This window comes from Triticum dicoccoides, chromosome 4B (assembly GCF_002162155.2).
Source record: "Triticum dicoccoides isolate Atlit2015 ecotype Zavitan chromosome 4B, WEW_v2.0, whole genome shotgun sequence".
In the NCBI taxonomy this organism is placed as follows: Eukaryota; Viridiplantae; Streptophyta; class Magnoliopsida; order Poales; family Poaceae; genus Triticum; species Triticum dicoccoides.
The window spans coordinates 400,196,393-400,220,010 of NC_041387.1; positions in this window are offsets into that span (position 1 = coordinate 400,196,393).

Below are 23,618 nucleotides of genomic sequence, written 5' to 3' on the forward strand. Positions count from 1 at the left end.
TCTGGTACAACGAATACTGGTGCTGTCGTTAATTTCCATTTGAGTTCTTGGAAACTTTTCTCGCAAGCTTTAGTCCATACAAATTTCTTATCCTTCTTGAGTAACTGTGTCATTGGTTTTGCTATGGTGGAGAACCCTTCAATAAACCTTCGGTAATATCCTGCGATTCCCAAGAAACTTCATACATCCGTTACGCTGGCTGGTGGTTTCTAGCCAAGTACGGCCTTGACCTTTTCCGGGTCTACGACAACACCTTCTTGGGCTAGTACATGGCCTAGAATACCAACCTGTCTTAACCAAAATTCACATTTGCTGAACTTGGCGTATAATTGATGTTTCCTTAATTCTCCCAGTACGATCCTGAGATGCTCAGCTTGCTCTTCTGGTATCTTGGAGTATACCAGAATATCATCAATGAACACCACAACAAATTTGTCCATAAATTTCATAAATACTTTGTTCATGAGGTGTACAAAATATGCGGGGGCGTTTGTCAGTCCAAACGGCATTACTGTAAACTCATATAGTCCGTACCTGGAGGTGAATGTTGTCTTGGGAATATCTTCTGTCCGTACTTTTAATTGATGATACCCCGACCTTAAATCAATTTTTGAGAAAACCTTGGCTTGTGCGAGCTGGTCAAATAAGTCATTTATCCGTGGCATTGGATATTTGTTTTTGATGGTGACCATGTTGAGTGCTCGATAGTCTATACATAATCTTAGTGTCCCATCCTTTTTCTTGGCAAATAATACTGGTGAACCCCAAGGTGAGGAGCTGGCTCGTATAAATCCCTTGTCCAGTAATTCTTTTATTTGCTTCTTTAATTCTACCAACTCGGAGGGTGCCATGCTATAGGGCTTCTTATAAATGGGGGTGGTTTCAGGTGCTAGCTCAATGATGAACTCTATTTCCCGGTCTGGCGGCATGCTTGGTAGCTCTTCGGGAAATACATCGGGGAACTCACACACCACTGGAACTTTGCTTAACTCTGAAATGTCCACCTTGTTCAACCTTGGTTGTCATGATATTTGTCTTTCTTGAGCTGCAATTTTTATTGTCTTCCCGTGATGATGGGTAAGAATTACAGTCCGATTGAAGCAGTCAATAAATCCTTTGTTGGTGGTTAACCAGTCCATTCCTAGGATAACATGCAGTCCCTTATTTTCCAATACAATGAGGTTTGCATGAAACTTTAGTCCTTCAAACTCAATAACCACACCTTGGCAGTAACTCTGAGTAACTTGCTTAATCCCGGGGGACTTGATGATCATGGATTTTTCCAAGGGAAGCATCGAAAAATCATTTTGCAAAGAAAATTTCATTGAAATGAACGAGTGAGAAGCTCCAGAATCAAACAAAACTGTGGCAGGTATTGTGTTGATAGGGAACGTACCGAGTACCATATCCGGGGCATTCTGTGCTTCCTCCTTGGTCACATGGTTCAAGTGACCCTGTTGTGATTGTTATTGGTGTTGAAGTTGTTTCGCTTGGGCGTTGAATTATTGCCACCGTTGTTCAGCTTGGGGGCCGAGTTTCTTGGCTTCGGACACTGCTTGGCATAGTGTCCTTCTTCTCCACGTAGCAAGTAACACCTGGGCGATATGTAAAATCCTTGTCCCTCGCATGGAAATTTTTGTTTGGGCGTGAAACATTGGTCGTAGGTTTGTGTGCCCCACCTTTCTGAAAATCAGTCTTGCTCCGGTTGTTGCGAGCAAGAATAGTCTGGTCCCTTTTGCGCTTGCGAAAATCCTCCAGGCTATGGTGCTCATTTCCAGTGTAATAGCTTTGTCTACAAGTGTTTTGAAATCCGGGAAGGTGTGTACGACTAGCTGGCATTTAAGTGCTGGTGCCAGACCGTCCAGGAATTTTTCCATCTTTTTGTTTTCATTCATATGCTCTTCGTTGGCATAACGAGACAATAGAGTAAACTGACTATTGTACTCAGTCACTGTCATGGTTCTCTGCTTGAGGTCATCAAACTCCCTTTTCTTGATCTTCATAGTACTTCTGGGAATGTGCGCCCCACGAAAACCTTCTTTAAATTCTTCCCAGGTGATGTCATTTTCATTGGGGTTCATGTGTAGGAATTCTCCCACCATGATGCAGTTGCTCCAGTGAGATAGTGAGGTGCATATAGTACCTTCTCACGGTCCGAACATTGTGCAATAACTAATTTCCTTTCAATGTCTTGAAGCCAATCATCGGCCTCAAGAGGTTTGTCAGTATGAGAGAACGTTGGGGGACGCGTCTTTTGTAGTTCACACAATTTTGATTGCTGCTGATACGGTCCATGGTGATTTCCCATATTGATGACATGGTTCATCATTTCTTGATGCTGTTGCTGGCTTTGCTCATAAAGGCGGCATACTTGAGAAAATGCTGCTTCACTGCCTTGCTAACTTGACTGCCCCTGTGTGAAATTGTTACTTGTCTGCGTACCATAATTTTCTTCCTGCGGACTTGGCATGGAACGAGTCCAAGGACGAGGCATTTTCCACTCTGGGGTATTTTTTGTAAATCTTATGAGAAGAGCTGAGTGGCAGAATAAATAATTTTGCAAGGCGAAACATTAAGAACTCCAACATTTTTCAAGAAAATACTTGATTGCGCATGGAGAAGGACTGCTCAGTACATATCTCACACGCAAGCCGTAATTATACAATACATCACTCAGGATGTAAGTACACATTCCTGACATGTTATTTAGGCTAGTGCACTTCTCCCAGTTCCTACATTATGCGCACACAAACTACTTCTCACAACCTATATACATATAAACATATCATACAAGCTAACACATTGCACGGCTACTAGGCGCACTCAGTCAGAGATGGTAAGGACTTCCCTCGGCCTGCCAAGGGTAAGACCCAGTGATGCTGGAGACTCAACCTCCTCATCACTAATAGGCTCCAGACGTGAAGCACTGAGTTGTGGAGCTGGTGCAGGTGTGGTAGGTGGTGCAGCTCTGACTGGAGTAGGGGCGATGACTTGGTCAAATTCTTCAGGAGTAGGCAGGCGGCGAGCAGTGGCGAAGGTGGCGGTGTATGGGATGCTGAGGACGAGACATAAGTGAGTGGTGGTGCTGTATGGAGGAGCTCCCTCCTGTTGGCGGAACAGCTATGCACGAAGTCCATACGAGCAGCCACAAGGTCGTCCACGAGGTTATCAAAAGCTGCCTCGAGAGCCTTGAGGTACTCAACTAACATCTCAATAGTCTCATCTCTCTCTCCCCTAGGGCAAGCGAATGCATAGTGACATGTGTATGGCACGTGGCATGTGAGGTAGCGTTAGCGACGAGTCTTCATTGAAGGAAGAACATCCCGAAGACGAGTTATCGCCTCACGGGCAGCCATCTGCATGGCATCCCTCTCCGTAGGCATGGCCCTTCCCACAAACCGGAAGCTGCATGACTCAAAATGTCCTCCCTTGAATTGCACCACGGCCTGGTGGATGGACAGACTATCACTTATCTTGTGTTGGTAGAGTTTGAACTCCGTACGAGTCGATGGCCCGATCGCAATTTTGACGATGGAGATGAGAATCTTGACGAACCCCTCAGGTACATTGGCGAACACCTGTGACTCACAGTCGTTGCCAGCCATCTACAAAAGTGGACAAAAATTCCGAATAGTCAAATCATAAATTTATGATGACTAACAGAAAATTGCTACATTTGCTAAATATTATAATAGTACTCATTACTCTAATAACCGATTAGCGATCGCACCTAGTGACTTCCTACAGTCAGCCTGGCTCTGATACCAAGTTTGTCACGACCGGTTTTCCAATAAACAGCTTATTGAGAAACCGACTCTTATATAGACCAATATAGGAAGAATCTCCTTACTGGCAGACAAATCCTTGATACAGAAATCCAGAAGTACTAATTATTATACAGGGTTGAGCTGAGGCTGCTCAACAATTTATTACAAGCACGCCAATATTATACATAAGGGCGGATATGACACAAGGGTGTGGTAGCATACTACTGACTTGTAATAAAAGTGGTGGTGGATATGTCACAGTGAAGTGGGTGACATGACTCCTAATCTTACAGCTCATCGAGCGTCGGAGTGAGGCTCGATGATTTTATTCGGGTAGCGGAAGCGTATATGATACTAGTGACCAATTCCAGGATCGCACGGGACTGACTGGGACTCCTCTAGGCGTCAGACTCGCTATCGTACTCTTCATCCATAAGATCGCCTTCGTCAACATCTGGCCAAATCAACAAGCCAGGTGAGTACTTTGAATGTACTCGCAAGACGGTTCGGACATAAGATATAACAAATGCAAACATGATGCACATGAGCAGTTAGCAATGCACACTCAAATAATAAATTTGCAAGACAGGTTAAATAAAAAAGGAAGTCAGGCGGTAGTCCTCCTGAAATCCCAATAAAATAACTGAAAATCGATCGGGTGTCTGAAGCGATGCCTCGAAAGGTAGAAAAATAAATTAACATGCCGCAGTCGGGCGTCTGAGCGACACCACATAAAGGGCTTATATTGAAATGTAAATGACAGTGCATGCCACAGTCGGACGTCTACGCGACATCTCGGAAAGGGCTTATAATGAAAGTAAATAACATGGATGCCATAGTCGGATGTCTGAGCGACATCACATAAAGGGCTTATAACAAAAGATAAACAACTAGAATGCCACAGTCGGACGTCTGTGCGACGTCACATAAAGGGCTTATAACAAAAATAAACAACAAGAATGCCACATTCGGACGTCTACGTGACGTCACATAAAGGGCTTATAACAAAGAAAATAAACCACAAGAATGCCAGAGTCGGACGTCTGCGCGACCTCACGTAAAGGGCTTATATTTCATCGTCTGAACTCAAGTTCTTCATGAAATTAAGTCATTCCAAGAAAATACTCAGTAATAATAAGCAGGTTACTCCATCCACAGGAATAACATTCAGCCGGGTTTACCATTCATGTTTGTTCACCGGGGATTGTCACTGAAACTGACTCTGAGACTGACATAGATAAGTTGACCATAGTCCTCGACCATATATACGGTTACTTGAATGATTTTGACTCTGCAGAGTTTGTACTATTTAACCACAGCTAACGGATTCCAGTAGTCACGAAGGACTAGTTCCGTTTACGGTATTTCATAAGAAACCCATCTAACCAGTACACACCCATTCCACATCCCAATGCCAGGAATCACCCTAGGCAACGTTCAAGAAAAACTTTGAGACGGGGAGGCCACAACCTCGAGTAGCATGGGATCAAATTTATATCGCACGCTCTAAGGGTGCCCCCCTCTCGGTCCCAACCGGGAACACCCATGCCCCCTGACCGGATGACTGGCTTTAATCTAGGGCCATGGAACCCTCATCACGGCCCCTCTATTTGGTGTGTACGAGGAAAGAAGTTTGCAACTTACTAAACCATATTCTTTGCAGAAAACATGTGGTAGCACAAAAGGGAAACGGATGGTAACGTGACTTGATCCACGTTATCACTTGAGTTAAATGGTTTGGCATAAGACTGGCATGCTTCAACAATACCATCTTACCACCTTTCATGTCACCACATGATCATATGAACTCACATCAAATAACACATCGGGTTTTGAAGCTCACTTGTATTAGCTTTGCATGCAATATAACGAACGTTGGGGATATCGCTTATCGGGAACTTATCGGTCGGCCCATGATAAGGGGTAAATCGGCTAGTTTATCGGCATATCGGCCGATTTATCGCCATATAGGCTGATTTATCGGCCGATTTATCTTATCTGTCAGACACAGGTAAGCGATAAATCGGCCGATTTATCGGAATATCATAAGATATCTTGAACAGTGAATATAACACTTACTGATATTCATATAAACATGCCATGAAATAACTACTCAAGAAAACATGCAAAACACTCATCATATCAAAGGTTCGAACATGCTTGCCTGGTTCGGAGTAGTCGGAGTCTAGCTCGGTGAAGTTTGCGGTTCCGTCACCTCCACCGTTATCTACGGTATAAAGAAAATGCGTACTAACGTAAATACCGCGTGTGCACAAAAAGTGTTCTAAATATTTTTCATATAAATATGATAAAAAACTAGACATAAAAATAAAGATGACAGAAAAAGAATCAATCAAAAAATCAATTTCTGTTTAAAAGTTATTAAGGTTTTAGTCCAGGGACTCATCTGTAATGAAACAGAAAGTTTCCAGGGGGTAGTTTATAAAAATAGAAAACGTTTCGATTAGAAACACGCCAACCCCAAAGGAAAACGTATCCTGCCCGAAGGGGTATTCAGAAAACGGTTTAAAAATAAGAAAACACTGATGAGGGGGTCCCACCCGTCAGGTTTGAATCTTCAAAACAGAGTCACCGGCGCCCGAAAGCTGCGGTGGTCGCCGGCGGCGATCCACGACGAGTTAGGAGGAGTGGATGGTACCTACGGACTCGGGGTGCTCTTCCGCGTCTGTGGGTGGTGGAGTTGGTCGTCGGCGAGCACCACATCGACGGTGGCCTTTACTCCGGCGGACGGCGGTTCGGGCGGTGGTGGATCTCGCCTAGGAGAGCTGCAAATGCCAAATCGAGGCTAGGGTCAGACGTGTGGGTGCACTAGAGGATTGCTGAAGCGTTTTGGGAGGCGGAGGTGTCCTCACCAGACTGGATCGTGCCGGAGCCCGAAGCGGATCGGGCGACCGGAGTCGGGGAAGGAGACCTCCTCGAGGTCCTCCTAGTGGCTAGGCGGGGCTCTGGTGGGGTGGAGGAGTGGCGTTGGGTCGAGAACGAGCTCGAGGGCTCCTTTTATAGCCGGTCCGAGGTGGTGGCCGAGAACAGGATAACTCCGGCGATGATTACGGAGAGGCAGTGGTCGGTCAGGTGATTTAGGGGCTAGGCATCACCGCGAGGGTCTACTGGTCCCGTTCAAGTGCTAAGCTCGGCCTACCTTGGGAGATACTCCAAGTTTCCGACGGAACGGCTCACGGAGCTCGTCGGCAGCAGAGAGCACGCTCTGCACTGCTCAGGCCATGGCGACGGTGCCGCGGCATGCACAGGCAAGCCGACAGCCATGCGGAGGCTTCGGGAGGCTTGGGCGGTGCTGGACTGCACCAAAAGGTGGTGCTGGTCCCTGCTGGCCGCCACGGGTGGCTTTGCCACAGCAGAAGTTGCCAGCGTCGGCGAGACACGTCGCATCCGACGCTTGTGCCCGTCCAAACGACCGTGCGGCGCTCCAGATATGAAGAAGGAGCAATGAGCATCATGCCGACGCGGGCACTGGCGAGATTGACGCCGAGGCTCTGAAGAAAACGACGTTGTCGACTGAACTAACACTGAATCTCTGAACTTTACTGAAATTGAATAGAAACAGTGCACGCCAGGTGTTTGATGAAATGATTTTGGCACGTGAAAAAATTTTCTGGAGCTGATCTTTGGTGAGGTGGTCCCTTGATGCAACTAGGGGTTGCCTGATTTATCCCAGAATTTTTGGAGAAGAAAATTATTGAATTTCACCAAAAATGACAAATCTGGTCCAAACTTGCAATGAGCAAAACTTGAAAATTTTGAACTGTGGACAAGTGGGTCTTGATGGATCTAGGTTGGGGGTGCTAAGGACTAGTCAGAGGAGTTTGTTTGGGATCAAAACTCAAAAGTAATCTGGTACTTCCTTTGTAAAACACCTAGGTCCAAAAATAAATGACAGAAATAGATTTGGGGATAAAATAAATAGATTAAAAATCAAAAATGGGTTGAACTTGCGGGGATTGGATATTTGACTTGACCCAAAGTGGAGGGAGGGGTTTTGGTAGAAAGTTTCAACAAGGAGCATGGCAAAAGAGAATGGTTTGAAATAAAATAATAAATCCAAAACCCATAGGATTTCTTTTTTTTTGACTATATACTGCAAGGCAACAGCCTCATAGAGAACAAGAGGTTTACATAATTACATGGGAACAGAAAGCAAGGAAATAAAATACTTACAATAAGCCTATCAGAGAGAGGCTATCCAGAGTAGTAAGCTATCCTTATATTTACATTTGATTCTATGAGCTAATAGGGAGATATCATGTATGAAATTCCTCCTCCAAGAAATGAAGGTAGGTCTCTCATTCCTAAAGATTTTCCCATTCCTTTGTGTCCAGATATTCCAAGTAGCAGTAAAAACCACCTCAGTGAAGAAAGGATGACCAAAATCCCTCCTAGCAGCAAGAGCCAGCTCATATGTAGTCTAGTTTGGTTGAGCATTCCAAGAAATCCCAAGGTAATTCGAAACCCTCTGGCTGAAGTTGCAAGCAAAGAAGAGATGTGCACGATCCTCATGTGAGGCACAGAAGCAAAGGACACACGTATCATCCTGGATGATCCAGTTCCTACGTTGCATCATATCCCTAGTATTCAAACGGTCCATTAGGAGAAGCCATCCAAACACTTTAAACTTGAGCGTGCAAGCAGATTTCCAAATCCATTTGAAGATGGGATCAACCACCAAATGGGAGAAGCAAGACTGATAATACAACTTTGATTTAAACTCCCCAGATTTAGATGGCCACTTCCAAATATCCTTGCAGTCCCCATTTAAGCTGACTAAAGATAGCAAATCTTGAAGATGAGATAGTTCGGAGTAGGCCTCTTGGGACAGAGGCAGGTGGAAATGTTCCGAGATCTCAGGAAGCTCCATAAATTCTCTGACTGTGACTGTGTCATCAATGACAAAAGAATGAAACTAGGGAACTTCGCACTCAACAGAACCACATTATTACCCAACTGCCATCTATCAAGCCAGAAAACCACCGTGTTGCTAGCGTGTACTTGTGGGACAGCTAACTTGCAGAAGTTGGTGTATAAGCTCATTACATCTCTCCACCAAAATGAGCCACGACTCTGCGTGACCTGTGGTGGCGAAGCAGCATAGTAGCTGTCCCAAATTAGTGTGACCCAAGGCACGTCCATTCTGTTAAAAAACTTGAATAGATGCTTTAATAACAAGGCTTCATTTTGGAGTCCCAAATTGAGCACACCCAAACCACCACATTTCTTTGGACGGCAGACCCGATCCCATGCAGCTAGGGATTGTCGAGGGTTATCTGTGTTGCCTTTCCACAGGCATTGACGCATGATTCTCTCAATCTGCTACAAGATGCCCTTGGGGAGAGATAGAGTGCATAGGAAATAAATTGGCATTGAGCAAAGCACGGACTGAAGGAGTTGCAAACGACTTCCTTGATTTAGTAGACACGAGAGGGCGGATAACCGGCGTTCAATACGGTTAACAACAGGTAAAAGATCATAGATCGTGGGTATGGACGTACCCATGGGTAGTCCAAGATATGTGAAAGGCATAGATCCCACATCACAACCTAGAAGGTTGGCAACCCTAGCGCCCTCTTCATCACTCATATTGATTGGAATAAGAGATGACTTACTAAAGTTGACACATAAACCAGTTGATGATGCAAAAGTGTTGAGCATGACCTTGAAGGAGATCAGCTGGTCTTCAATCGTAGGTAGTACAATTAATGTGTCATCCGCATATTGAACGATTAGATAGTCATTGCAATTTGTTGGAATTGGCAAAGTGAGAATGTTTCTTGAGCACATCTCATTGATTACCGACTGAAGCAAATCAACCGCAATGACAAATAATAGTGGAGAGAGAGGGTATCCTTGACGTACGCCAGCTCTGCAGACAAAGTGATTACCTGGAATACCATTTAAGAGAACCAAAGAAGAACCCGTGGACAAAATGCTATTAATCCAGTTTGTCCAACGAGTATCAAAACCCTTGCACTGAAGGATTCTGAGGATGGCTTCATGCTCAATTGTATCGAAGGCCTTCGTGAAATCAAGCTTAAGGAGGATGATGGGCCGCTTTGAAGCTTTACATTGATGAATGTATTCAAAACACCAGGCTAGACAATCCTAGATAGAGCGGCAACGTAGAAACCCATACTGGTTGCGATGAATACATCTCAAGATCACTTTTTGTAGCCGATTGGCTAGCAACTTAGTCAAAAACTTCGAACACGTGTTTGTCAGAGATATGGGCCTAAAATCTCCAACCACTTCAGGGCTTAGCTTCTTGGGGACAAGGGTGATTAAGGAAGTATTAAGACATTCCAAATTACACCTCCCCTCATAAGACTCATTGACAAGTTGCATGAAGTCCTCCTTGAGAACAGTCCAGCACTTCTTTAAAAAAAAGACCTGTAAAGCCATCGGGGCCTGGAGCACGGTCGCACGGCATATTCTTAATTACAGCATCAACCTCAGAATCCAAGAACGGCAAAGAAAGATCCTCTAGACCATCAACCCTCTGAATTAAGTTGTGCAGATCGAAACCCATTTGAATTCCTTTTGCATGTCCCATGCGCTGATTGAAATCCGACCAAAACATGCCCGCCAACATTTGATGGTCAGTAACCACCTCACCCGCCGAGTTCTTGATAGAAGAAACTGTATTCCGTCGGTACCTCTCGGTGGCCATAGCGTGAAAAAACTTTGAATTTTCCTCCCCCACCTTAATGCTTCTGATCGTACAACGCTGTTTCCAGTAAATATACTACCAGTGCAGAATATGCTGAAGGTGTAACTTAACTATTCGCCTGAAATTGAATTCATGCCAACTTAAAGGCCGAATCTCCTCCATCTCATCAAAGAACAGAATAACTTTATTACAATCGGCAATTAACACCTTAACTGTGGACAGCTTTAAATGCCATTTCTTTAAAGCATGTCGGAGTGCTTTGAACTTGGTAGAGATCGTTAAAGCAGCAGAAGACTTACGCACTATCCGGCCCCAAACCTGAGCAACCCACTCATTAAAGCCAGGTAAGTCAACCCAATAGTTTTCAAAACGAAAAACTTTAGCTTTGGGAATGGCCGTGGCAACAGTGACCACACAAGGAACATGATCCGATGTTGATCGCGCAAGAGGCAAGACCAGAGTGTTTGGATGATCCGACGTCCAAGCAACCGAAGTGAAAACCAGTCAATTTGTTCAAGAAGGGGCTAAGACTGCATATTAGACCAAGTAAATTGTCTACCCTTAATTGGCAGCTCAACAAGACCCAAATGCCCTATGATTTCATTAAACAGAAATATGTCGTTTACATTACCACCCGGTAGGTTACGGTTTTCAAGCGATCTCATAAAGTTAAAATCCCCCAAAAGAAGCCATTTGTCATCACAATTAATGTCTAGATTATATAACCACTGTATGAACTCATCTCTAGCAGGACTCTGACAAGGACCATAGACACTGCCAGCTTCCAAACTTCAGATGTATGTTTGGAAAGAAACTCCACAATAATACCAAATGGTTTAGCCTCAATTAACTTGCCCTCAAAAAAGAAGAATTCCAGATAACAACCATACCAGCTGACGCACCAACCGAAGGAACAAATGCAAAGTTGTCAAAACGTCGAGGACAGAACTTCCTAATGAACCTATGATCAATATGCATAAACTTAGTTTCTTGTAGGCAAACCACAGAGCAACCACTTTCATCAATTTTCTATTTGACAGCAAGCTGCCGCACTTCAGAATTAAGGCCATGCACGTTCCAACACAGAACCTTCCAATCTTTAAACCCAGTCTGACTCATTACAAACCATAAGAAGTTGCAGCAAAAGTAGACCACACAATGGTCCACATAGACCAGCTAAACATAGCAGAATGACAGAGTTGGAAACATAAAGACATAAATAAAGATAGATGGCGTTTAAGGTGGTACACCATGAACCAAAAAGCATATGCATGCACTCAAACATCAGAACTCTTGCTGCTTGTAGACTGAGCTGGATTAGCAACAAGCTTATCTGCGGCTATCTTCTCCGGAGCGATGCGTAGGCGAGCCCCAATACGCTGAAGTTCAGAGATGGCAGTTGGTGGTGGCACTGAAGAAGCTCCATCAGACTGAGCCGACTTGGTCTTGCGTTTCTTCATAGTGTGTGGAGACTTGTTCAGACTAGAAGATTTGCTGACGCCATTGCATGGCAAACGATAGCCATCTCTTAACGCACTGAGCCATGCACTGCGACGGACCTCAGTGTCCACCAAAACTGTAGCCTTTTGCTTGCGATCACATTTCAGAGTCACCTTTGGTGCAGCAGTGAACTCAAAAGATTCAGAGATGGGTTCAGAAATGTCATCAAAATAGAGTGCCCTAGCAACTGGCCTTTTTGTAGGAGGAAGAAGACGAGCATTACTGGAAGAAGCAGGCACAGGTGGCAGAACCAAGCTGAGATCATATCCATTAAAGCAAACATCCCAAGACTTTCTACAAAGCAATATTGACCCAAATCCAGACTTGAACAGAAGCTTTGGAATTTCAGAAAAGCAGAGTGTGGGCATTATCTTCTCAAATGATCGCTTCCACAGCATGTCAGGAGGCAGGACAGGTCCAAAGACAGCGAGCACCTGTCCAGTATGCAGAGGAGGCTATGGAGGAGCCCCAGGTGGCTGAAACATGACCATGTCATTCACCGGCTGGTTATTAACAGAATCATCTGAGACTTGCAGAACCATTGATTCTTGCGATTGATCAACAACCACTTGATTCTCATCCACAAGCTCCTGTTGTACATCATGCAGATCATCATGCGGAGCATCCTGGTGCTGAGGTGCATGGTTATGTTCCGGAGGCGGCAACTCATCCCAGCCAATCTTAGGAAATTCAGGCATAACCCAGTTATGGTTATGAAAATGCAGATGTCCAGGGAGCGGATGCGGGTTGCCATCCAGGGGCATAGGATCCTCATCAGCTAGCAGAATATCAGCAAAGTCTGCAGAGAAGATGTATATCGGAGCAGACCAAGAAATGCGGGAACCACCAAAGTCAGCAAACTCTCGATACACAACATCCCTTGGCACTAAAGTGGTTGCAGGGAAAGAAACATATGCCAAAGTACGCACAAGCAGAGGATCATCCTGGTGCCAGTGATGAAAGCGGCCAAAAGTGCTAATAGCATCTGAAATAAACTGAGTGCGCCTGTAGTCTAGGGGAATTTCAACAATCATAAGCCAGCCCCGACGAAAACCTTGGATAGCTCTGTAGTTAATACCCTCATCATGCAGCACAAATCTAACAAATTTATCATTGCCAAGATCGAATGGAGGATGATCAACTAGAGCTTGCCTAGCAAACGGGCTATTGAAACGAAAGAGACCGACTCCTTGAATCCAAGGCTGAGCATCAAGAACAGCGCGGCCAAGATTGTTAATGACAAAATCACTGACCAAATTTCTGATAACGAGATTTTCTTCAGGCAGAGGAGCAGGCTCAATGATTGTAATGGCGTAGTCTTCATGTTGACGATCAGGAGCCACAGCAGGCGAGTAGAAGGTGCGTGGGAGACGCCGTGGACCACCATCAATGATCTCGAAACCATTGGGGACGAATGGCGTGGGGTCGATAGCAAAGGTGGCCCAATGAAAATCTTTCCAAGAATTAATTGTGATGAGTCAACACCAATGAAAAGCCTTCAATACCAAACATCAAGGTTGAGGATGACCCAAAATACAATATTTGCCAAAAGAAATTTTTTTGAGAAGAAGAGTCTTTTTAGAAAGATTTTAAATATCCTCCTTCAAATCAATTAAAGAATTTGCTAAAAACCAAATCAAATTTTTTGGAGTGTCACAATATAGGAGAAATAAGTACGTCGGTGGCCACCCGAGGGGCCCACGAGACAGGGGGCGCGCCCTACAGGGGGAGCGCGGCCTCCTATCTCGTGGCTTCTTCGGCAACTTCTTGACTTGCACTCCAAGTCCTATGGATCACGTTCGTTCCAAAAATCATGCTCCCGAAGGTTCCATTCCGTTTGGACTCCGTTTGATATTCCTTTTCTTTGAAATACTGAAATAGGCAAAAAAACAGCAATATGGGCTGGGCCTCCGGTTAGTAGGTTAGTCCCAAAAATGATATAAATGTGTAAAATAAAGCCCATAAACATCCAAAAGGGGTAATATAATAGCATGGAACAATAAAAAATTATAGATACGTTGGAGACGTATCAAGCATCCCCAAGTTTAATTCCTGCTCGTCCTCGAGTAGGTACAGGATAAAAAAGAAATTGTTGATGTGGAATGCTACCTAGCATAATTCATAATGTAATTTTCTTTATTGTGGCATGAATGTTCAGATCCAAATGAATACAAAATAAAAGTTCATATTGATAAAAGAAATAGTAACACTTCAAGCATACTAATCAAAGTTATCACGTCTTCTCAAAATAACATGGCAAAAGAAAGTTCATCCATACAAAATCATATAGTTAGGCTATGCTTCATTTTCATCACACAAAGATGTTCCCAACTTCTATACCCCTGATGACAAGCCAAGCAATTGTTTCATACATAAATAATCTCAAACTTTTTCAACCTTCACGCAATACATGAGCGTGAGCCATGGACATAGCACTATGGGTGGAATAGAATATGATGATGGGGATTGTGTGGAGAAGACAAAAAAGGAGAAAGTCTCACATTGACGAGGATAATCAACGGGCTATGGAGATGCCCATCAATTGATGTCAACATGAGGAGTAGGGATTGCCATGCAACGGATGCACTAGAGCTATAAATGAATGCTCAACAGAAAGAAACTAGTGGGTGTGCATCCAACTTGCTTGCTCACGAAGACCTAGGGCATTTGAGGAAGCCCATCGTAGGAATATACAAGCCAAGTTCTATAATGAAAAATTCCCACTAGTATGAAAAAGACAACTTATGAGTCTCACTATATGAAAACATGGTTCTACTTTGAAGCACAATATATGATACTCACTACATGGAGAACAAGGTGCTACTTTGAAGCACAAGTGTGAAAAAAGAGATAGTAACATTGCCCTTTTTATTTATTTTCTTTTATTTTCTTTTTTTTCTTTTTTTCTTTTCCCTTTTTTTGGGCCTTTCTTTTTTCCTTCTTTTGGCCTTTCTTCCTTTTTTTCCTTTTTTTTCTTTGGGCAATGTTCTAATAATGATGATCATCACACTTCTATTGATTACAACATAAGAATTACAACTCGAAACTAGAACAAGATATGACTCTATATGAATGCCTCCGGTGGTGTACCGGGATGGTGCAATGAATCAAGAGTGACATGTATGAAAAATAATGCTTGGTGGCTTTGCCACAAATACGATGTCAACTACATGATCATGCAATGGCAATATGACAAAAGTAAAGTATGTCATGATTATGAGGAACGGAACGATGGAAAGTTGCATGGCAATATATCCCGGAATGGCTATGGAAATGCCATAATATGTAGGTATGGTGGCTGTTTTGAGGAAGATATAGGGAGGTTTATGTGTGATATAGCATATCGTATCACGGGGTTTGGATGCACCGGCGAAGTCTGCACCAACTCTCAAGGTGAGAAAGGGCAATGCACGGTACCGAAGAGGCTAGCAAAGGCGGAAAGGTAAAAGTGCATATAATCCATGGACTCAACATTAGTCAAAAGCACTCATATACTTATTGCAAAAATTTAGAAGTCATCAAAAATCAAGTACTACGCGCATGCTCCTAGGGGGATAGATTGGTAGGAAAAGACCATCGCTCGTCCCCGACCGCCACTCATTAGGATGCACAAGCCAGGTACACTTCATGTTTCAAATTTGTTACACAACTTTAACCATACGTGCATGCTACGGGACTTGCTAACTTCAACACAAGCATTCTTTAAATTCATAATCACCCAACTAGCATGACTTTAATATCACTACCTCCATATCTCAAAACAATTATCAAGTATCAAGTTGATCATAGCATCCAATTCACTTCCTATGATAGTTTTTATTATACCCAACTTGGATGTTCATCATTCTAGGACCAACTTTATGATAATAGAAAATACCATGTTGTTCTAAAAGACTCTCAAAAAGACATAAGTGAAGCATGAGAGACTAGCAATTTCTTCAAAATTAAGATACCACCATGCTCTAAAAATTATAAGTGAAGCACTAAAGCAAAAACTATCAAGCTCAAAAGATATAAGTGAAGCACATAGAGTATTCTAGCAAATTCTAATCAAATAGGCTTCTCCCAAAAGGTGTGTACATCAAGTATGATTGTGGTAAACTAAAAATCAAAGACTAATATAATACACGACGCTTCAAGCAAAACACATATCATGCAGCGAATAAAAATATAGCTCCAAGTAAAGTTACCAATGAACGAAGACGAAAGAGGGGATGCCTTCCCGGGGCATCCCCAAGCTTAGGCTTTTGGCTATCCTTGAATATCTTGGGGTGCCATGGGCATCCCCAAGCTTAGGCTCTTGCCACTCCTTATTCCATAGTCCATAAAAGCTTTACCCAAAACTTGAAAACTTCACAACACAAAACTCAACAGGAAATCTTATAACTTCTGTTAGTGAAAGAAAACAAAACCACCACATAAGGTACTGAAATGAACTCATTATTTATTTATATTGGTGTTAAACCTACTATATTCCAACTTCCTTATGGTTTCTAAACTAATTTACTAGCCATAGATGCATTGAAATAAGCAAACAACACACGAAAAACAGAATTTGTCAAAAACAGAACAGTCTGTAGCAATCTGTAACTAACGCAAACTTCTGGAACTCAAAACATCCTACCAAAATAGGAAGTCCTGTAAAAAAAATGATTGAACAGCAGCAAAAAGAATCAATGCAAAAGCACGTTCCTGTGATTTGACAAAATTATATTCGTGTGCGCAAAGTTTCTGTTTTTCAGCAGAATCAAATCAGCTATCATCGTAGGTTATCCTATAGGTTCTACTTGGCACAAACACTAATTAAAAGATAAAAACACATCTAACCAGAAGGTAGATGCAAGATTTATTACTAAACAGGAGCAAAAAAACATAAAGAAAATTGGGTTGCCTCCCAACTAGCGCTATTGTTTAACGCCCCTAGCTAGGCATAAAAGCAAGCATAGATCTAACGGGTACCATCTTTGGCACTAAATTCATAAGTAGCCCGCATGATAGATTCATAAGGTAATTTGACTTTCTTTCTTGGAAAGTGTTCAATGCCTTTATTTAATGGAAATTGAAATCTAATATTCCCTCCCTTCATATCAATAATCGCACCAATCGTTCTAAAGAAAGGTCTACCAAGAATAATAGGGCAAGAAAGATTGCAATCTATATCAAGAACGATAAAATCTACGGGCACCAAATTTCTATTTGCAACAATAAGAACATCATTGATCTTTCCCATTGGCTTTTTAATGGTGGAATCCGCAAGGTGCAAATTTAAAGAGCAATCATCAAGATCATGGAAACCTAGAATATCACATAAAGTTTTTGGAATCGTGGAAACACTAGCACCCAAATCACACAAAGCAAATCACTCATAATCTTTAATTCTAATATTTATAGTAGGCTCCCACTCATCATTAAGTTTTCTAGGTATAGAAACTTCCAAATTAAGTTTTTCATCATAAGATTGCATCAAGGCATCAACGATATGTTTGGTAAAAGCTTTAGTTTGACTATAAGCATGAGGAGAATTAACAACGGATTGCAACAAGGAAATACACCCTTTTAAAGAACAACTATCATAATCAAATTCCTTGAAATCCAAGATAGTAGGTTCAACATTATTGGAAGTTGAGGATTCTCCAATCTCACTTTTACCCAATTTAGCATCAAGATCTAAAGCTTCCGAATTCTTGGGACACCTTTTAGGCAAAGTTGATTCATCATCAGTCCCATAATCATCAAAATTCATATTGAAAAACATAGATATAATAGGAGATGCATCAATAACTTTAAGATCCTCATCATTATTTTCACGGAAACTAGAAGAACACGCTTTTATAAAACTATCTTTTTAGCACGCAATCTAGCGGTTCTTTCCTTGCACTCATAAATGGAAATTCTCATTACTTTGAGATACTCATTGATATCATGCTTAGGAGAAGAAGATCCAAGTTTAAAAGAATTAACATCAAGCGAAAGTCTATCAATGTTCCTAGCCAAATCATCAACTTTGAGCAATTTTTCTTCAAGCAAAGCATTAAAATTCTTTTGAGAAATCATGAATTCTTTCACACTATTCTCAGAATAAGAGGGCATCTTATTAAAATTACCATAAGAATTATTGTAGGAATTTCCATAATTATTAGAGGGATTACTAGGGAACGGTCTAGCATTAACTCTATAAGCATTGTTTCCAAAATTATTCCTACCAACAAAATTCACATCCATAGATTCATTATTATTATCAATCAAGGAAGACAAAGGAATATCATTGGGATAAATAGGAGTATTTTTAGTAGCAAACATCTTCATAAGTTCATCCATCTTTCCACTCAAAACATTGATTTCTTCTATAGCATGCACTTTTTTACTAGAAGATCTTTCGGTGTGCCATTGAGAATAATTAGCCATAATATTATCAAGTAATTTTGTAGCATCTCCTAACGTGATTTCCATAAGCGTGCCTCCCGCGGCCGAATCTAAGAGATTTCTAGAAGCAAAGTTCAAACCGGCATAAAATTTTTGTATGATCATCCATAAATTCAAACCATGAGTAGGGCAATTGTGAAGCATCAATTTCATTCTTTCCCAAGATTGGGCAACATGCTCATGATCAAGTTTTTTAAAATTCATAATATCGTTCCCAAGAGTAATGATCTTAGCGGGACGAAAATACTTAGAGATAAAAGCATCTTTGCACTTGTTCCAAGAATCAATACTATTTTTAGGCAAAGACGAAAACCAAACTTTAGCACGAAGAATCAATACACATTATATCTCAATACTTATGGCTATTCTCTCTTATTTTACAAGGTTTACCATGAAGAGGGGGAATGCCGGTAGCTGGAATTCTGGCTGGAAAAGGAGCAAACATTGGAAACCTATTCTGCACTGCTCCAAAAGTCCTGAAACTCCATGAAACATCTTTTTGGAATTTATAAGAATTATTGAGCAAAAGAAATACACCAAGGGGCCCACACCCTATCCAGGAGAGTGGAGGGCGCCCCCCTACTGGGCGCGCCCCTATCTCCTGGGCCCCCTTGTGGGCCTCCGGTGTCCATCTTCTGCTATATGAGAGCTTTTACCCTGGAAAAAAAATCTTGGGCAAGCTTACGGGACGAAACTCCGCCGCCATGAGGCGGAACCTTGGTGGAACCAATCTAGGGCTCTGGAGGAGCTGTTCTGCCGGGGACACTTCCCTCCGGGAGGGGGGAATCATCACCAACGTCATCACTAATGATCCTCTCGTCGGGAGGGGGTCAATCTCCATCAACATCTTCACCAGCACCATCTCCTCTCAAAACCCTAGTTCATATCTTGTATCCAATCTTGTATTAAAACCACAAATTGATACCTGTGGGTTGCTAGTGGTGTTGATTACTCCTTGTAGTTGATGCTAATTGGTTTACTTGGTGGAAGATCATATGTTCAGATCCTTTATGCATATTATTACTCCTCTGATTATGAACATGAATATGCTTTGTGAGTTGTTACGTTTGTTCTTGAGGACATGGGTGAAGTCTTGCTATTAGTAGTCATGTGAATTTGGTATTCGTTCGATATTTTAATGAGATGTATGTTGTCTTTTCCTCTAGTGGTGTTATGTGAACGTCGACTACATGACACTTCACCATTATTTGGGCCCAGAGGAAGGCATGGGGAAGTAATAAGTAGATGATGGGTTGCTAGAGTGACAGAAGCTTAAACCATAGTTTATGCGTTGCTTCGTTAGGGGCTGATATGGATCCATATGTTTAATGATGTGGTTAGGTTTACCTTAATACTTCTTTTGTAGTTGCGGACGCTTGTAATAGGGGTTAATCATAAGTGGGATGCTTGTCCAGTAAGGGAAGTACCCAAGTACCGGTCCACCCACATATCAAATTATCAAAGTACCGAACGCGAATCATATGAACGTGATGAAAACTAGCTTGATGATAATTCCCATGTGTCCTCGGGAGCTCCTTTCTCATTATTAGAAATTGTCCAGGCTTATCCTTTGCTACATAAAGGATTGGGCCACCTTGCTGCACTTTATTTACTTTATTTGCTTGTTACTCATTACTATTTATCTTATCACAAAACTATCTATTACCTACAATTTCAGTGCTTGCAGAGAAAACCTTACCAAAAACCGCTTATCATTTCCTTCTGCTCCTCGTTGGGTTCGACACTCTTACTTATCGAAAGAACAACGACAGATCCCCCCCCCCACATGTGGGTCATAAACGTACTCCATATTCTTCTTCAGAGGAAGATGATCCTGTTGTGCAAAGACAAGAGGACTACTAAATGCTAGCATCCATGTTTTCTCAAAAAAAAAGGAAAGGAAATATTTAAAATAGCACAGATGAAGCACTTCTCAAGGACAATACCACTTTTTCATGACATTATCTAAACAGTAGCACAACACCAATAGAGATGACCAAGATCAATCATATGGATGAAATCAGTGGGCGAGTACCAACCTTTGTCAGGAGGCTTATTGTGTAGAGCATACTGATGAAGCACTTCTCCGGAACCATCTGTTGCTATCTACGGTGGTGGCCATGCTTACTATATACTCCTCGATTAGTTTAATGTTTCCAACATCTTCTTGTGCAGTTCCACTAAAATATATGGTATCTTCAAAGAAGATCCTTGTTTGCACAAGTAGAGATAATTACGTATTACATTAAGAGTGGCATCAAATCAGTGGCAAAACAATATGCTCGTTCCAGCCATAGCAATAAATTAAGATGCAAAACTATATCATTACTTGTGTCATCAGAGTTCCAGTGCTTCATTACAGCACTGGGAGTTGATTTTTGTTTTTCTTCCGCTTGTTCTTCCCCTTCATCACTTGGTTCAATAACAGACAAGCTTCACCTTCAATGTAAGATTTGGCATGTCAATTAGGGAGCACAAGTATAGTACTAAACTTAATTTTCTGATGAAAGTGGCAAAATACAGGCCAACAGTTGTGAAATATCCTTATCTTACCTCAATGGGATATTATGGTGCACATACAGATTGGAGGCCTTGTCTCCATTTGTGCAATTCACTAAAATCAAGCAACATTATCGTACAAGTAGCACAACATACGAAAGCACACTGCAGAATCATGTGAAAGAAGGCTAGTGCTAACCTCTCATGTTACGGAATTCAAACAACTCATAAGAAGAAGATCTGAACCAAATTTGCCAACACGGATAGGAAGTAAGATCTCCTCTTGTGCAGTTCCACTAAGATCAAGCAATCAAGCAACATTGTCGGTGTGACATTTTGGTTGAACTTCACAAAACACTCTTAAAACAAAAGTGTTTTGTGCAGTGCAACAAAAGGTCACAATGGCAATGAGGTGAAGTAGATAACCCTGTTTACACAGAGGCGCAAAGGAAACAATTAGTGGTCAATAACGGTGGATGGCACAGAAGCCAACAAAAAGAAGCATCTACCTTATCTAAATGGGAAAGAAAGCAAGACAGTAGCATTTCACAAACGGTGGCATTGATTAATATTAACATAGAGATTATATTAATAATAAAATTCATTAAACATGTAATTTGCTTTTAATTGAGGCATTGCATCAATTTTCCAGCGGCATTATTAGAGGGTGTTTGTTTACAGGGACATTTTGGTGTAGGGACTAAAAAAACTCCGTGTCAGTCCCATCTAAACCAAACAGGAGGGACTTTTTGGGACTAAAAGTGGGCATTTGGGACTAAAGAAAGAAGACCCCGAGGGAGTCTTTTTGGGACTTTTTCCAACAGTTGCCCCTGCCACGCATCGCACCTTGTCTCTATTAGTTCATTACTAGGGGTAACATGGTCTTTTGGCATGTTATTTAATAACCTCTAGTCCATGTTTAGTACCTGGAACCAAGCAGGTAGGGACTAGGGAGTTTTTAACCAAACAGGGTCTTAGATTAACAACAGCTAATGAGTTACACGAGACAGTGGATGCACCAGCACCATGTGCATCTACCGATGTACTGTGGCAATGCACAGTCTGTTGCGGCAAAGAACGAACAACCAAGGAGCATATTTGTGTTGTTCCCAGTTTTGTTATCCTTAGACACCTTTCCCTATGTGAGCGTAGCAAATCTAGTCATGCTCAAACTCTACATCCAGTCTGTAGTAGTACTTTCGCCCCTTCCTTTCCTCTTTGAACCACGTCCTAGATTTATGCGATACAACTTTCCCCACTACTTTCCCCCCATTCCTTTCCTCTTTGAACCATGTCCTAGATTCATGCTATACAACTTTCCCCCTTCATTTCCTCTTTGAACCACGTCCTAGATTCATGCTATATAAAACTTTTCCCACTACTTTCCCCCACTCCTTTCCTCTTTGAACCACGTCATAGATTCATGGTATACATGCAGCTAGAGCAATGCATGTGGAGTAAGTAAATTATACCTTAAGGTTCTTGGGGCGTGGTTTGGTGGGCGACGGGATAGTGGCGAAGAAGAAGTGGTCGGAGGCCCTCCCGCACCACCGCTGGGTGAAAGTGAACAGCTGTGCCGGTAGTGGATTCCCTCCCTCGCCGACGGCGACAACGTTAAGCCTCCTTCCCTTCCCGGCAGACGGATCCTGCCGGCTCTTTGAGCAGCAGTGAGGGGAGAGAGAGGCCAACGAAGTCTTTTTTAGATCTGGAGAGGGCAAGAGAGTATGAAGAGAGAAACTACAAGCGATGAGGCTCCAGTGGGAGAGGGCAAGAGAGTGTGAAGAGAGCAACTACAAGCGATGAGGCTCCAGCGTGTATATATATACTGGAGAGAGAGTGTGAAGCGTGCAAACCCTAGAAAACAAGTGCCGAGGCTGCAGCTTATACGTGATGAGGTGATTATACGGTCAGTATGAGATCGTATAGCTCCGTATCCATCCATTTTGACCAGTCATAGAATCCTCCTGGCAAAAATTATGCTCAAGTGTAGTTATCGAACCCAAAACCTCAAGTTTGATGAGCGAACAGGCTAACCAGCTACACAACCCTCCCATTATGTTCAACAAGAGGAAAATAACCTTTATACATTCCTGCATTCGTGTGACAATCATGCCATGTTTTTTTGTTTTTTTGTGTGTATGGGAGTCATTGGGATTTCAATCATAATCATGTCATGTGGCTTTGGTGGTAAGACTATCCACAGTGGTGCAGAAATAATGCAGCCTTAGTCACCTTACCTCACTCCATGTAGTACGTTGGGTCCCACCAGTCAGAGGGTGAAACAAACAAATTAATAAGAAAAATTAAAAGCGCCAGCGGTGTATCTTACCTCACACATCTCGCTACTGCTCGGGAAAACTATCCAATTGATCCCTCTGTTCGCTCACGTACTATTTTAAGTGAATCCTTATTATAACATGCACACAATTTTGGGCACTTGTATTCGACTTAAGTCAGTGTGCCACCGTATCTCATATACTTAATACTCCCTCTGTCTAGGTGTAATAAGTCATGTTAGAAGGTGCAACGAGACCAAGGTGCGTGCGTGTGTGTGTGTGTGTGTGTGTGTGTGTGTGTGTGTTTAACAGCATGTGTGTGTTAGAGAGAGAGCGACAGAGAGATGGTGTGTAGTGTACGATTTTAGCCTCGAGAGTCGGTGCATCCTCTTGTTTCCGGGCGTGTCCGGTAGGGACATGCGGACAGCTGCCACGCCCGCTCCTGACCAGCCTGGC